The 15,098-nt window shown below is 34.3% G+C and overlaps 1 long non-coding RNA gene across 7 annotated transcripts in view; it reads right to left on the reverse strand.

Annotated features, from left to right (window-relative positions):
- Positions 1-15,098, reverse strand: part of LOC146403579 (uncharacterized) — a 408,191-nt gene that overhangs the window by 348,606 nt on the left and 44,487 nt on the right. The gene's annotated exons all lie outside the window — the stretch shown is intronic.

Genomic DNA, 15,098 nt, shown 5'->3' on the forward strand with positions numbered 1-15,098 from the left:
CATGAGGTTTGATTATATTTCGCTAAATAATTGCTTGATCTTACATTATAGGACAATTTCATAATGTTTTAAAAATCCTATCCAAACACCTGTAACTTTGATATACTTAAAAGTATTATTTATACTTATAATTTCAGGTTTTGAAACACCTATAGCAACCTGAATATGGACAAACTATACATATGGCTCATTTGAATCTTATAACTGATTTTTGAGGAATATCAATCAGTAACAACTACTTGACTTAAAAAAAGATGCAATGCATAACTGACCAGACAAGTTAGTTTTTCATATAAATTGTGTCTGAGGGAGGACAGTACAACCTCTCAGGGACATTACTAGTGTTGAAATATGGTAGTTAGTTACAAAACCAGATGAAATCAATCACACGATCCTATTAAATCTACAAACTTTACCATTTATGATTAGAAACTACATACAAATAATATATATATATATATATATATATAATACATATATAAAACTGCAAAAGGAATGCATTCTAACTGTAAAAAAGTTAAACAGTATTGGAATATATAATTTGAAAAGCGAAATTCCTCATTTGTCTTTCTCTTCTTCCCAAATCCTCCATCAGAGAAGACTACTGTTTCCTGCTTGCTGTCTTTATTCCTGCTGTCTTTATTCTCTACACTCACAAATAAAAGCAGTAGCAGTATTTTAAAGAAATGAGACCATAATATGTATTCTTTTCTGTCTTACTTTGATTCAGGCACTCAACATGTACTTGAAAAATGTTTCTTTGAGTGCCACTAGGTGTACCTTTTCCCTCAGAACTCTTGCAAAATATTGAATTCCTTCTTTAAGATTGCAAGGCACCTACTCATATAGATACAAGATATCTTTTAAAATATTTGCTCTTTTGATAATTTTTATCTAACAATTTTTTACAAGTTACAAACAATACTGTAATGATCTTCCTTATGTGTATTATATCAAAAATACAAAGATTTCTCAGAGATAAAATTATTGGAATGAAACCCATACACCCTTTTAATGTTTTAATGTTGTTAAATTAAAAAAAAATTTCTACCAACAATATATGATATGTGTCACTACTCATTTCTCCACATCATTGCCATGGCTGAGTTCTACAAATAGAGTAATTTTTGAAAGAATTGCCCAAATGCTGTTTTCTTAACTTTCTAGTTATCATTTCTATGTTATCCACTGATATTAAGTGAGTAAAGGCAGGGCAAGTGACAAAGATATTTTGCTAACACTTCTGTCTGCAATATTAGATATATTTACAAAGTGCTTCATTATTGTATAGAGATCTATTCCTCCTCCCAAATTATAACACACAGAACATGCTAAAAAATAACTATATATCCATATGTCACATATTTCAGTTTGGTACTACAATTTAACTTACAAAGGAATATTTTATCATTAAAAAATATTTACTTTGCATAGAAAATCATCAGCATACTGTAAATGTATGCACACATGCTTGATTAATCAAGTCTTAAAAGAAAGCTTGCGGATTCAGACAGGAATGGTGTAAAAATACAGATTTGCCTCCCATGGAAAGAGCTGTTACTTTGAATTTCTTCTTATGCTACTGAGTAATATAAAAGCTATACTTTATTTTAGAAGTACATTTTCACTTAGAACAATAAACCAATCTTAATAGTATTTCATTTCATTTGGAAACAAAAATCAGCGTAAATAGAAGACCACTCAGGCGCCATGATTTTACCCCCTTGTTAAATCTATCACATTCTTGATGACTTTAGGCTAATAGTCACAGAAAGTTAGAGAAGCAAAGTAATACAGGAGACAAAGCCATGTAGATATTATCTCCATAAATGATAATAATTTGTTAACTTGATGGAGTTACTTAAATCTTCCCTGGAATAAAATGGTAGAATAATCATAAACATGATCACGATCAGCCCATGACCGAGCCAGGAGGGAGGCTGAACTCTGACAGCTGAGGTCAGTAAAACTGGACTTCTAAATTCCTAAATGACGTAAGCTACAAGGTAATTATATACTGATACATGATACAAATTAATTTTACCATTTATGATTCTTTTTCCTATTAAGTTTCCTATTGTTTTCATTACAAGGTTATACATGAGAAAAATAATATAAGAAAAACTACATTTAAAATATAAGAATTTGGAGTTGCTGTCGTGGCTCAGTGGTTGGCAAATCCGACTAGGAATCGTGAGGTTGCAGGTTTGATCCCTGGCCTTGCTCAGTGGGTTAAGGATCCGGTGTTGCCGTGAGCTGTGGTGTAAGTTGCAGATGCGGCTTGGATCCCGCGTTGCTGTGGCTATGGTAGAGGCCAGAGGCTACAGCTCCGATTTGACCCCCAGCCTGGGAACCTCCATATGCCGCAGCAGCGGCCCAAGAAATGGCAAAAAGACAAAAAATAAAATAAAACAAAATAAAATATAAGAATTTGAAAGACAAACATACATACGAAAATTCATACATACTATTTTCATAAAAGATACATTCTTAGTAGAAGGAGACCACATACTTCCTTTACAACAGAAAAAGTAGTTTGTACTAATAATGACTCATAAGTCAAATACTGGTTCTTTATGGTTGTACTAGTCAGCTATTTGGCGCTATCCAAATAGCCATGGTCAAAGTACCAACTCACTATAGAAATGGGGAATACATACCATTCATTCAAAAACTTTCATGCAACATTGATTTGTCAAATGTATTGACTCCTTTTATATTGAAAGTGATTTTTAAATAATTTCCTCTCATATTAAACTATTCAAAATTTCTAAATCTCAAATTTCCCTTCAAAGAACTTCCTGAACTTAAAAATCCTCCTTTGCAGCCTTTCTACCATGGCATTATTTTTATAAACATTTTACTGCCAAGAAGAGTATCCTCATGAGCTGCATCATCATCAATCTCTCCTTGCCCCCAAGGAGACCCAAGTGCAGTCTGGTTCTCTTCTAGGGCTTTCCACAACTTAAGACTGTTTCCACCTCTTCTCAAATCCTCCTTATCTGCACCATTTTCTTTTCATAATATCCGGCTGTCATAGAGACTAATTATTGTGCCCCTTGCTTGTAGAGTGCGCTGATCTTATTTTAAAGAAAACTTCTCAAATATTTATAACTCTACTGGGACAGGGGAGTAGGAGGTACAAACTATTGGGTGTAAGATATGCTACAAGGATGTATTGCATAACATGGGGAGTATAGCCAATGTTTTGCAGCAACTGTAAATGAAGTGTGAACTTCAAAAAATTGTATAAAAATTTTAAAACAGGCAAATGGGATTGAGAATTATAGACCTCCAGTTATAAAATAAATAAGTCATAAAGATGTAATATACAGCATAAAAATATCCTCAGTTATACTCTACAAACTTTGTATGTTGCTGGAGTTATCATGGTGATCATTTTGTTACGTATTTAAAGGTCAAACCACTATGTTACACACCTGAGACGAATATAGTATTATATATCAACTGTATTTCAATTAAAAGGGGTTTAAAATTTAAAAAAAATTATATTGTTTTGGCCATACCCATGGCATATGAAAGTTCTTCGGCCAAAGACTTCACCCATGCCACAGCAGTGACCCAGGACACTGAAGTGACAACAATAGATACTTAACCCACTGCGCCACAGGAGAACTCCAATAAATTATTTCATTTAAGAAACGCTGAGTACTTTAGAAAAAGAATTTTCTGTCCTAAGATCTAAAATATACCGTACTTTGCAAGACAATAGCTACAAAACAAACCCAAAATATTTTGAAAAAAAAAAAAAATGTAGTACACATGGAGTGGTGATTGAGAAGCCTAAAATGTTTTTACCAAAAAAAGAATGATGACATATCAAGATAAATTAGTTGATTTTAATTTTTCTTCTGTTTTAGGCCTTCATGTTTTCTATCTAATTGGTTAAGGTTGAGGATTTGAAGAGTTTTGAATTCAGATAATTTCCACTCCTGCTACTAACTACTTTGGGCAAACTGCCAAATGCTTCTAATCTCAAATTTTTTAATCTGTTATATCAGAATGGTAATACTTTTAGGACTTTGGAGAGGAATGCTTTGAGCATAGTCTGTGGTGTATACTAACAGTCAAACAGTGGCAGCAATTATCTGGTACCTGGATAAGAACTAAATACCAAACACTCCAAACTACTGAACAGAATCCGAGGAGGAAAGAATTTAATTTCTGATGTAAAAGAGAAAAATGTTTTTAAATTCAGCAGACTTTTATTTATAAACATGTTTTGTTGCTTTGTAGATGCCTAACAGTTTATAAGATGAAAATCCTTGCATTAGCAACTCTTTACAGACACACCCTAAGAAATGTAAAAGATGCATAATGAATATTATTCATTTTAGCTTTACTTCTCTAATAGCACTTCCCTAATGAAATGTCTATACTATTTTAGTTAAATGAGGAATTTTGGTTTGATATCACATTCTCAAAACATAGTATTTACAATTAATTTGGAAATAGAATCCAAAATATTCACATAAAAAATGTGATTTAAAAGGACTTGAATATCTTCTTACGAAATTGTAAAAATGAAAAAAATGTAAAATGTAATTGGCAGAATAATTTCTACAAAATAAAATTAGAAATTTATGTGGAAATATTTCTAATTTATGTGAAATTATTTTCTTATTCTTTCAAGTAAATCTTACAGTGCTAGAGTAATGTGGTTATGCATCTTTATTAACATAATTGCACTTATCATGTACTGCTTTCTTTTTAAAATTTATTACTTTGAAATGCCAACTACTCTGGCTATTTACTCTTTTCCAGCACATTTAGCATTGAAATAAGATGGTGTCAATTCACAGGCAAGATCCAACACCACTTCAAGCCCTTTGACCCTTCTTCAGATAGCTAATTCCCTCAAGTGCAGAGGTGGTAGCAGAGATGGCAGCAAATGACAAGGTGCTGAAAATTCTGTCATATGCATTAGCTCTCTAGTTGTCAAGGTCTTTATTTCTATATGAGACTGCTAAAGCTAGAATGATTTAAATATATAGAAAACATTTTCTAAAAAAAATTCAAAGTTGATTCTTCCAGCAGGCCAACACCAGCCCCAGTCTCCCACCCCGGACATCACAGGCAGTTGCCTGGGGACCCAGCCCTACCCATCAGTGGGCCAGAATCAGCCTTGCCCCCACCCCCTGATGCACAGCTAGTGTACTAGGACCTGGCTATACCCACAAGTGGGGTGATAACCACTGCACATGACAAGGTCTGGCAGCCAACTGGCCTGGGAGCCCCCCTTGCCTACCAGCACACCCACAGTACTTAACTCCCCCTGCTGCAGAAGGGCTCATGTGGCCCACAGAGGGATCCCCTAGAGCATATAGCTCTGAGGTCCAGAGAGGAGTGGTTGCTGGGCTCCGCAGGATGTCTCCAATATAAGGCCACTTTTCAAAGATTGGAAAATGTAAATAACCAACCTACCTAATACATGTAAAAACCACAGTGAATTAGCAAAATGAGGTGATAGAGACCTATGTTCCAAATAAAGGAACAAGATAAAACCCCAGAAGAAGAACTAAGTGAAGTGGAGATAAGCAATCTACTGATAAAGAGTTCAGGGGACTTATCTTAAAGATGCTCAACAAACTTGGGATAAGAAAACGTGAACACAATGAAGTTTAATAAAGAGCTAGAAAATATAAAGAAGAAACAAATGGAGCTGAAGAATACAATAACTAAAATAAAAAATACACTAGAAAGAATGAACAGTTGATTGGATGATACAGAGGAATGGATAAGCAAACTAGAAGACCCAGTAACAGAAATCAATGAAGCTGAACGGGAAATAACAGAAAAATGAGGACAGTTTAAGAGATCTCTGGCGCAACATCAAGTGTACTAACATTCACACTACAGGGGATCCCAGAAGGAAAAGAGAGAGAGAAAACAGCAGAGAAATTATTTGAAAAACAATAAAATTTCCTTAACCTGGAAAAGGAAACAGACATCCAGGTTCAGGCAGCATATAGAGTCCCAAACAAGATGAACCCAAAGAGGTCCACTTCAAGACACATTATAATTTTCTTTTTCTTTTTTTTTTAGGACCACACCCACAGCATACAGAGGTTCCCAGGATAGGGGTTGATTAGAGCTGTAGCTGCTGGCCTATGCCACAGCCATAGCAATGAGGGATCCAAGTTGTATCGGTGACCTACACCATAGCTCATGGCAACACTGGATCCTTAACCCAGTGAGTAAGGCCAGAGATGGAACCTGCTCCCTCATAAATACTAGTCGAGTTTGTTAACTGATGAACCACGACAGGAACTCCAAGACACATCATAATTAAAATGGCAAATTTAAAACAGTCTTAAAAGCAGAAAGAAAAAAGTGACTAGTTAAATACAAGGGAACTCCCATTAGGCAACCACCTGACTTTTCAGCAGAAACTTTGTAGCCCAGTAGGGGCCACATGATATATTCAAAATGATAAAAGGAAAACAAAACAAAACAAAACTACAACCAAGGATACTCTACCCAGCAAAGCTATAATTCATTTGAAGGAGAAATAAAGGGTTTTTACAGATAAGCAAAAGCTAAAAGAGTTTAGCACCACTAAATTGACCTTACCAGAAATGATAAAGGGTATATTTAAGTTGAAAAGAAAAGACCATAGAAATACGAAAATTACAAAAGGAAAAAATATTGGTAAAGGCATACATGCAGTAAAAGTAGTAGAACAACCACTTAGAAAGCTGGTAGGAAGATTAAAAGACAAATGTAGTAAAATCATCTATATCTACAAAAAGTAGTTAAAGGATATACAAAAATATGTGAAATATGATGTCAGAACATTAAATATGGATAGGGGTTTAACAACATTTAATATATATATTGTTATATTCAAACTTCATTGTAACTAAAAACCAAAAACCTGTGATACACATTCAAAAAAGAGAAAGGAATCCAAACATAGCACTAAAGATAGTCCTCAGATTACAAGGAAAGAGAAAAAGAAGGAAAAAGAAACAAGAACAAAAATAAACCCCTTAAAAACAATGACAAAATGGCAATGTATCATCAATGCTTAATTTAAATGTAAGTGGAAAAAAATGCTCCAATCAAAAGACATAGACTGGACAAATGGATTCAAAACAAGACCCATATATGTACTGACTATAATAGACTCACTTTGGATTTAAAGACACACTCAGACTGAAAGAAGGGGAATGGAAAAAGATATTCCATGCAAATGGAAACAAAAAGAAAACTGAGGAAGTAATACTATATCAGACAAAAGAGACTTTAAAACCAAGACTGTAACAAGAGACAAAGAATGACAATGCTTAATAAGGAAGGGATCAATCCCAGAAGAAGATATGTTGCTACTCTAAATATATATGCACCCAACACAGGAACACCTAAATACATAAAGATAATATTTGCAAACATAAATGGAGAAACTTCCAGTAATGAAATAACAGAAGAGGTCTTAACATCCGTTTACACCACTTAAAAAAAAAAAAAAAAAGGAAATTCTGTACCCATTAGCAGTTACTCCCATATGCCTTCCTCCCAGTCCCTGACATTCCAATAATCTGTTTTCTCTCTCAATGGACTTTGCTTATTCTGGACATTTTATATTAAAAAAAACCCATACAATTAAATTTTAAAATAAAGATAGATAAAATTAAAAAATTGAAATAGGTAATAAAATAAAAACAAGTTGATTCTTGAAATCCATATTAGTTACACATCATATTTTTATGAATTTGATTTTTGTGGTTCTGTGGTTAATGAACCTAAGTAGCATCCATGAGGGAACAGGTTTAATCCCTGGCCTTGTTCAGTGGGTTAAGGATCTGGCGTTGCTGTGAGCTGTGGTGTAGGTCACAGATGCAACTCAGATCCACCACTGCTGTGGCTGTGGTATAGGCTGGCAGCTGCAGCTTAACCCCCAGCCTGGGGACCTCCATATGCCACGGGCAGGGCCCTAAAAAGACAAAAGAAAAAAAAAAAAAAAAAAAAGGAGTTCCTGTCACGGCACAGCAGATACAAATCTGCTTAGGAACAATGAGGTTGAGAGTTCAATCCCTGGCCTTGCTCAGTGCATTAAGGATCTGGCATTGCCATGAGCTGTGGTATAGATCGCAGATGCAGCTTGGATCTGGCATTGCTGTGGCTGTGGTGTAGACTGGCGGCTACAGCTCCCATTAGACCCCTAGCCTGGGAAACTCCATATGCCTCAGGTGCGGCCCCCCCCCAAAAAAAGGACAAAAAGCCAAAAAAAAAAAAAAAAACCATAAAAATGAAATTAAATTTCACTTTAGTAGTCAATAGCCTTGTAAATTTCTGTATTATCCAACAATGCTTTTATTAATTAATCACTTTGATATCTCTTAAAAAAATCTAAAAGGGAAAAATTTTAGGAGGCTTCTTCAAATTCATGTATTGCACCCCGTGGTTGGCAGAATTCTAATATGACTTCCAATGACTCAATCTTGTATAACTTCTCCTTGAGTATGGGTGGAACCTGGGATTACTAGCAGATATCATTCCCATAGTTATGTCACATTATATGTCAAAGGAGGTTCTGCAGATGTAATTAAGTTCCCAATCAGTTCCTCTTAAGATAGTAAGATTATCCAGGTAGACATCGTCTGTTTCACCCTAGGCTTTTAAATCTGTGTCCTAAGGACAGAGATGGAGGAAGTCAGAGATTTAAAGTCTAAGAATTCAACATGTGGTTGCTGACTTGAAGACAGAGGGGACCACATAGCAAAGAATGAATGTGGGACATCTCTAGGAGCTGAAAGCAGTCCTTGGATGACAGCCAGCAGGGAAACATGGACCTCTGCCTTAGAAATGGAAGCAAATGAATTCTGCCAACAACAAGAACTTGAAGGCAGACTTTCCTATAGAGCCTCTACACAAGGAATCAGTCCTATAATATCATGAGGTTAGCTCTGTGATACTCTGAAAAAGACTTCGCTCTATCATGTCATACTTCTGACTTACAGAGCCGTGAAGTGTTATTTTACAAAGCTAAACATGTAGTACTTTATTACACAGCAGTAGAAAACTAAAATGCCACTTTTCTTCCCCCCCAAAAGCTTGAGCTAATTAGTGCTGAATATTTTAAATTTACTGCTTTTTCGTATGTTGAAATCATCTTTTTTTTTTCTATTTTTCAGGCAGCATCAATTTTGAGAAGCATTTCTTTTATTTTATTGCCAGTTTTAGCTAATGTAGGAAACTTTTCTGAATGTTCATATAGTATTCTGTTTTACATATTTAAGCCAGGTTTGAAAAGTTCATTGATGGGGATGAAGGTAGGAAGAAATATGGGCTATTAAAATACCTCTACTAAGAAAAATATCTAGGTTGGAAAAGTAATAAAGCTACTTAGCTTGTTGGGACATATCATATTAATGCTAAATTTAATTCAGAAGATGAGACAAAAAGCAAACAGGAATGCAATTAAAAGCAATTTAGGCAAGGAGAAATCAGAGGCAAGACTGTCCAGATTGGAAAAGGAATTTCATTGAGACTGATACTTTTGAAGGCCTTATCTATCATCTTCTCAACAGGGAGTTTCCAGAAAGAGGCTTCAGGGGGAAACACTGCATAATTTACAATTGAAGTTTTCATATTTATTTACATAAGAATGGTAGTATAGGGAACCAGAACACTTTGCTTTTTTGGTTTCAGATGAAGTAAAATTAAAGATTGATTCTTTTTATCACTAAATAGTTAGGACAAGCAAACGATGGTATATGAGAATGACCTAAGTCTGGTTGGTTGGTTAGTTGGTTTTCCCAGCTCAACAGTGTAGGCTTTTATTTTATAGAAAAAAGGCAATGAAAAATTATTCTTTACAGTTCCATTTTAATTTAATTTAGTAGAAGAACTATGAGGAAATGTAGAAACTTTGCAATTTCTTTCATCTAAAAAGTTTCAAGTTAAAATATGTAACAATTGACTAAATGAGGTCAAAGTTTACGTCCTGCAGATTTTAGCTTTGGGAAAAAATGCAGAATCTTACAGGGCGGCAGAAAGAGCTAAAAGGAGTATTTTAATATATAATCCAAAGAAATTGTTCAATGTATGCTGCTTATATCTTGGCATATATGTCAGAAGACTTGTTTAAGGAGATGCTCAACAAAAAGGCTCTTGCTTGAGAATACATCATCTCTGAATGCCAATATTGTATTTATTTACTTATACTGCTGCATTTAAAGAAAATTATTGTTTAATCTACTTCCCACAGAGAACAAAAGTCATGGAGAGTAAAACTAATAAATACAACGGCTGAGCAATCTATACTAATAAGAAAAGCTTTATTATGCACATTCTGGATGTCAACTAGGATTCCACACAAAAAGAATTCAGCATATAAATCATATAGAGTGCTAATACATTGCAATGTCCCTCTCCTACCGTGTTGTAACTGTACGAGGAGTCAATTCTCCTCTTATTCTACCCCTTTCATTACTTCCAGATCTATGAATCAAAATACTCATCTATTATTTTATTCATTCAATATTTATTAAATTCTGCCTCCACACAGCAATGAATAGGAAAAAGGTCTTATTTTTACATGGCTTATATTACAGTTGGAGGAAAATATCAGCATGATCTTAAAGACAAATTACAAATTTAAAACTAGAAAAAAAAAAGCATATATACACAAAACTTTCAGAGTTCACTAAATTTTACTGGTAAAAATTTCAGTAATGGATGTGGGAATGGATTTCTAGGATTCTCAACCAAGGATATGGCTAAATTTACTGATAACCAATGAACTTGTTAGAGATTCTGAATTTTATGTTGTGGGTTCTGAATGAAAGAAACTGTGATTCAATGGTAGCCCAATTAAAGAAGCAAAAAAAAAAAAAAACTAAGGAAATTCATCTATTTCATCTAGAGTTATATAATAGATGAAATACAAGGATTTATAATGCTTGATCATCATGAGCTTATATTCTGTTAGAGAGTCCAGCTTATTCTCTTCATGGTACCCTGAGATCTCCACTTGTAAGAGATGCACTGCCATATAGCTGAGAGGTGGGAGGACTCCTTAAGTAAAATAGCGTCTCTAATTCTGCTGGAGCAAGGAGGATTCTGAGATGGGTCAGACATGGCATTTAACTGGCTAGAGCAAATTGGGTATGTTACCTATAATAATCAACAAAATCTACCTAGTAATCTGCATATGGTACTCAGAGAGATTTGTTGATGATGATGAGCATAACATTCCCAGGAGCTGCATATATACGCAGCCCGCTAAGGTCCTGCTTCATAGGTGAAACAGAAAACCACTCTGACTTAAAGAAAGGCTTGTTTATGTCACCATTTTAAATAATCATGGCCCTTCCCCAAATCTAAGACCCACGTCTCAAATTAAGGTATGAATGGACATCCTTCATGAAGGGCCTTTGATATAACATCCCAAGTATATCTGTAGAAGTGTCCTTACTGAAAGAAATGTGCAAATACTTATTTGGGATACTATACTTGAGGAAAAGAGATCCACACAGACCTTGGGGGGTCATTAGACATTGGCTCCTGACTAAATAAATAAATAACTTAAAATACATTATAACCATGGGGATCCACTATGAGAAGGATTTTCTAAAAGTGTTAATTATTGATTTTTTAAATTATTATTATTTCCAGTTTAGAAAAACTGATTTCAGCATCAAACTTTACGCTAGAGATAGAAAACAGCAACTTGCCCAACTCTCTGAGAGGTAGAAAGTCAGGAAAGTTAAACTACAGCTTTTAAGTGCAAAATAAGAACCTAGATCTTTTAAAATCTTACCAGGTTTTGCTACACCAGCCCAGTTGCCTTGGGTTATGTTTTCATCATTCTTCACTTTTGTTTTAAAATTCTATGTTCCTCAAATTGGGGGGAAAAAAATCCACAAATTCTTGCCTTTGTGTGTGTGGTGGCAGAGGTTGGGGGTGGGGAATCTGAGAGGAAAAATTTGTAAAAACATAGTAGCAGAAAATTTCCCAAAGATGGTGAAAATTATAAAGCCACAGTTACTAGAAGGACAGGAAATACAAAGATAACATCAAGCATAAAACAATAAATTGCTTATTATCAGTAAGAAAGAGAAAATCTTAAAAGCTAGAGGAAAAAAAAACTTTATATGGGGGAACAAAAGTAAGAAATAGAGACTATTTCTTTTGGAATATGCAAGCTAGACTACACAAGAGTAACTGAATGTACTTAAACATACTGAAAGAAACTATCAAACTAGAATTCTTCACTCAGAAACAATAACTTTCAAATATAAAAGTGTAATGAAGAGTTTTTCAGCCATGCAAAAGCTGAATGTTATACTAGAAGACCTGAACTACAAGACTATACTAAAAGGAAAGCCTTCAAATGAAATCACTATCTCAAAAATATATGCATTCCCATATTCACTGTAGTATTATTCACAACAGCCAAGATGAGGAAACAATCCAAGGGTCCATGATAGATGAATGGACAGAGCAATTGTGGAATAGGTATATTCAATGGAATATTATTCAGCCATTAAAAAGAAATCCTACCATTTATGAGAACATGTATGAAACTTGAAGGCATTATTCTAAGTGAAATAAGACAAAGACAAATTCTGCATAATCTCTCTTATATGTAAAATCTTAAAAAAGACAAACTCATAGAAACAAAGCACAGACGGTGGTTGCCAGGGGTTAGGGTGTGAGAGAAATGAGGAGATACTGATCAAAGGTAGAAACATCCAGGTATCAGATGAGTAAGTTCTGGGGATCTCATGTACAGCATGGTGATTCTAATGTTTCCAGCCTCAGGAGAAAACAACAACAACAAAATCTCTGTATTTTCTGCTTGTCTTCTCAGAAGCTGCTTTCTGCTCCTTTTCCTCAGTGTCTCACTCTGAACATTTGCAATTTAGGAGCTGGCAATTGCCTTGAGGGAAAATTGCCAGGAGAGTATTAAGTTCATCTCAATTCGTTTTACTTCCCTCTAAGATCTTGGCTTTTCAGGTCTCTGATACTTTAGTTTTTCACTGATGCTTTCAATCTGTTCTTTTAAGCATTTAATCTAACACACATAATTGTTCTCTGTGGGAATGTTAGTTTAAAGTAGGTACTTCACCATGGTCATTGGTAGATGTAGCATATACCCTTAAACTTTAAAAGTAATTTCTATTATTTTCCTGTATGCCTCTCCAAATACAGTGTGTAGGACATTCTGGTATTAGTACTTACATTAACTAATTTCATTTAGTCTGTAGTAGCCCTGCCCAAGATAAGTATGTGAATCATATGTTTAATTTAAAGATTTTAAGTACTCACATTAAGAAATTAAAACAGTAAAATTATAGTAAAATACACTTTACCTAATTAAAAGTAAATACATTTAAAATGCTACTATTTCCATGTACACAAATGCAAAATCCATTGTATATTTTACGTTTTTGCTCATTTCAATACATACTAGCCTCATTTCAAATGCTTAAGGGCCATCCTCATGTGACTTAATGGTTACCATGTTGGAAAAGGCAGATCTGGAAGTTTCAGAATATTCAGAGGAGATGTAAAAGAACTAAAGGGAAAATGTACATTATGTGGTAATATTGACTTAAAGGCTTAGATTTTCTTCTTTGAGAAACAAATGGGTTTCTATTTAGCTATACAAACGATATTCTCATCCTGTTAGGTGAAAAAGCTGCAGGCTGTTTTTAAGGAAAAAAATGTTCCTGTTTTAGAGAAATAACACAAATTATGTGATTCAACAGAAGGTAGGATTCAAATTCCTATGACTGAATCCCAAAGGATGGAAAACTCTCTGGACCCTGAAAGCCAAGAATCAGATATGTAACTCAGGCTCAGATAACCACATATGCCTTCCAAGGACTCAATGCATTAAATAGAGCAATATGGAGAAAGCTTTAAAATATTCCCAGAAGTGGCCTTGAGTGAGGCAAAGGGGAGTCCCAGCAGTGACAATGGACTTGCAGGTCATTCTTATAGGACAATTTCAGGGCTATGAAAGTCACTGTGTTGTTTCTTAGTTACTTTGTTTCTACAGTGTTCAGGCTGTTACATGAATCTGCTTTCTAGGAATCGGTGGACCCCTTGATGATTATACATTTTAGTACAACACAGTTGCTATACAAATAGGGGTCAAATGGCCTGAATTTGAATTCTGCTTTTCCTATTCATCAGCTATCTGGACTTAGACACATATTTCACCCTTTTTCTTCTTTTTAATTTCTTTATCAAGCAATGATGATAATTGTACCTACTGTATGAGTTATTACAAAAGCTCAATGAGATAATCCATACACAATAAATATACTTAAATGCCTTTATTATGTACTGAATATTCAGCTCCTAATAACTTAGCTTTTATTATTTTAAAAAATCATCATTTAAAAAGTTATTATTTTAAAAGTGTAAAAGTTTACATATACAAAAAACAATACTCATTTTTTTCCACCTAAAATTACCTTAGTAAGAAAGACTATTATTCCACATCCCTAAAGTTTTGGGAAGAAGTTACATGTAACCTGATGAGACCACTGCAACCCTAATATATCTGTACTCTCAGGCTTTATCCTGAACATTACTCCAGCTATCCATGTTTCAAATATGTTTCAAATTATTTACCATTGAATAATGGGCCATGCTTATTTGCTGGCTTTAATTAGTGCCAAGTACATAGCCTACATGGGTCAACAAAATAATTAACTTAATACTGGTAATAACACTATGATGCATGCATTACTATTTCCATTTTTAGGATAATTAAATTGATTTGGGTAAGTTAGGTATTTTGCCTACAATTATACAGTTGGTATATGCACAATTATACATTTTATTTTGATCATGATTTCCATTTTTCTAAACAAGTACTTCAATATTTGAAAATGTTTAACGACTTGGCTTTTAGTTCATAAAAGGGTTTTGCATTATCTAGAGCATCCTCGATACTTTTAGAAAGGTAGGCCAAGCCTCAAGGAATGCATGCCTCATAAATTTATTTCATTTCACTGACATCATCACTTTCTTAATCCCTCTTTCATCTTCTCCATTTTTTTTCCCATTTCTTTTCTTAAGTCTAGGATCATAAATATTCCTTTAGTTGTAAA

The sequence above is a fragment of the Sus scrofa genome, chromosome 5, assembly GCF_054392235.1.
Source record: "Sus scrofa isolate SSC_HxYL_T2T_F1_AM1 chromosome 5, Sscrofa_HxYL_maternal_Yorkshire_Landrace_v2.0, whole genome shotgun sequence".
NCBI lineage: Eukaryota > Metazoa > Chordata > Mammalia > Artiodactyla > Suidae > Sus > Sus scrofa.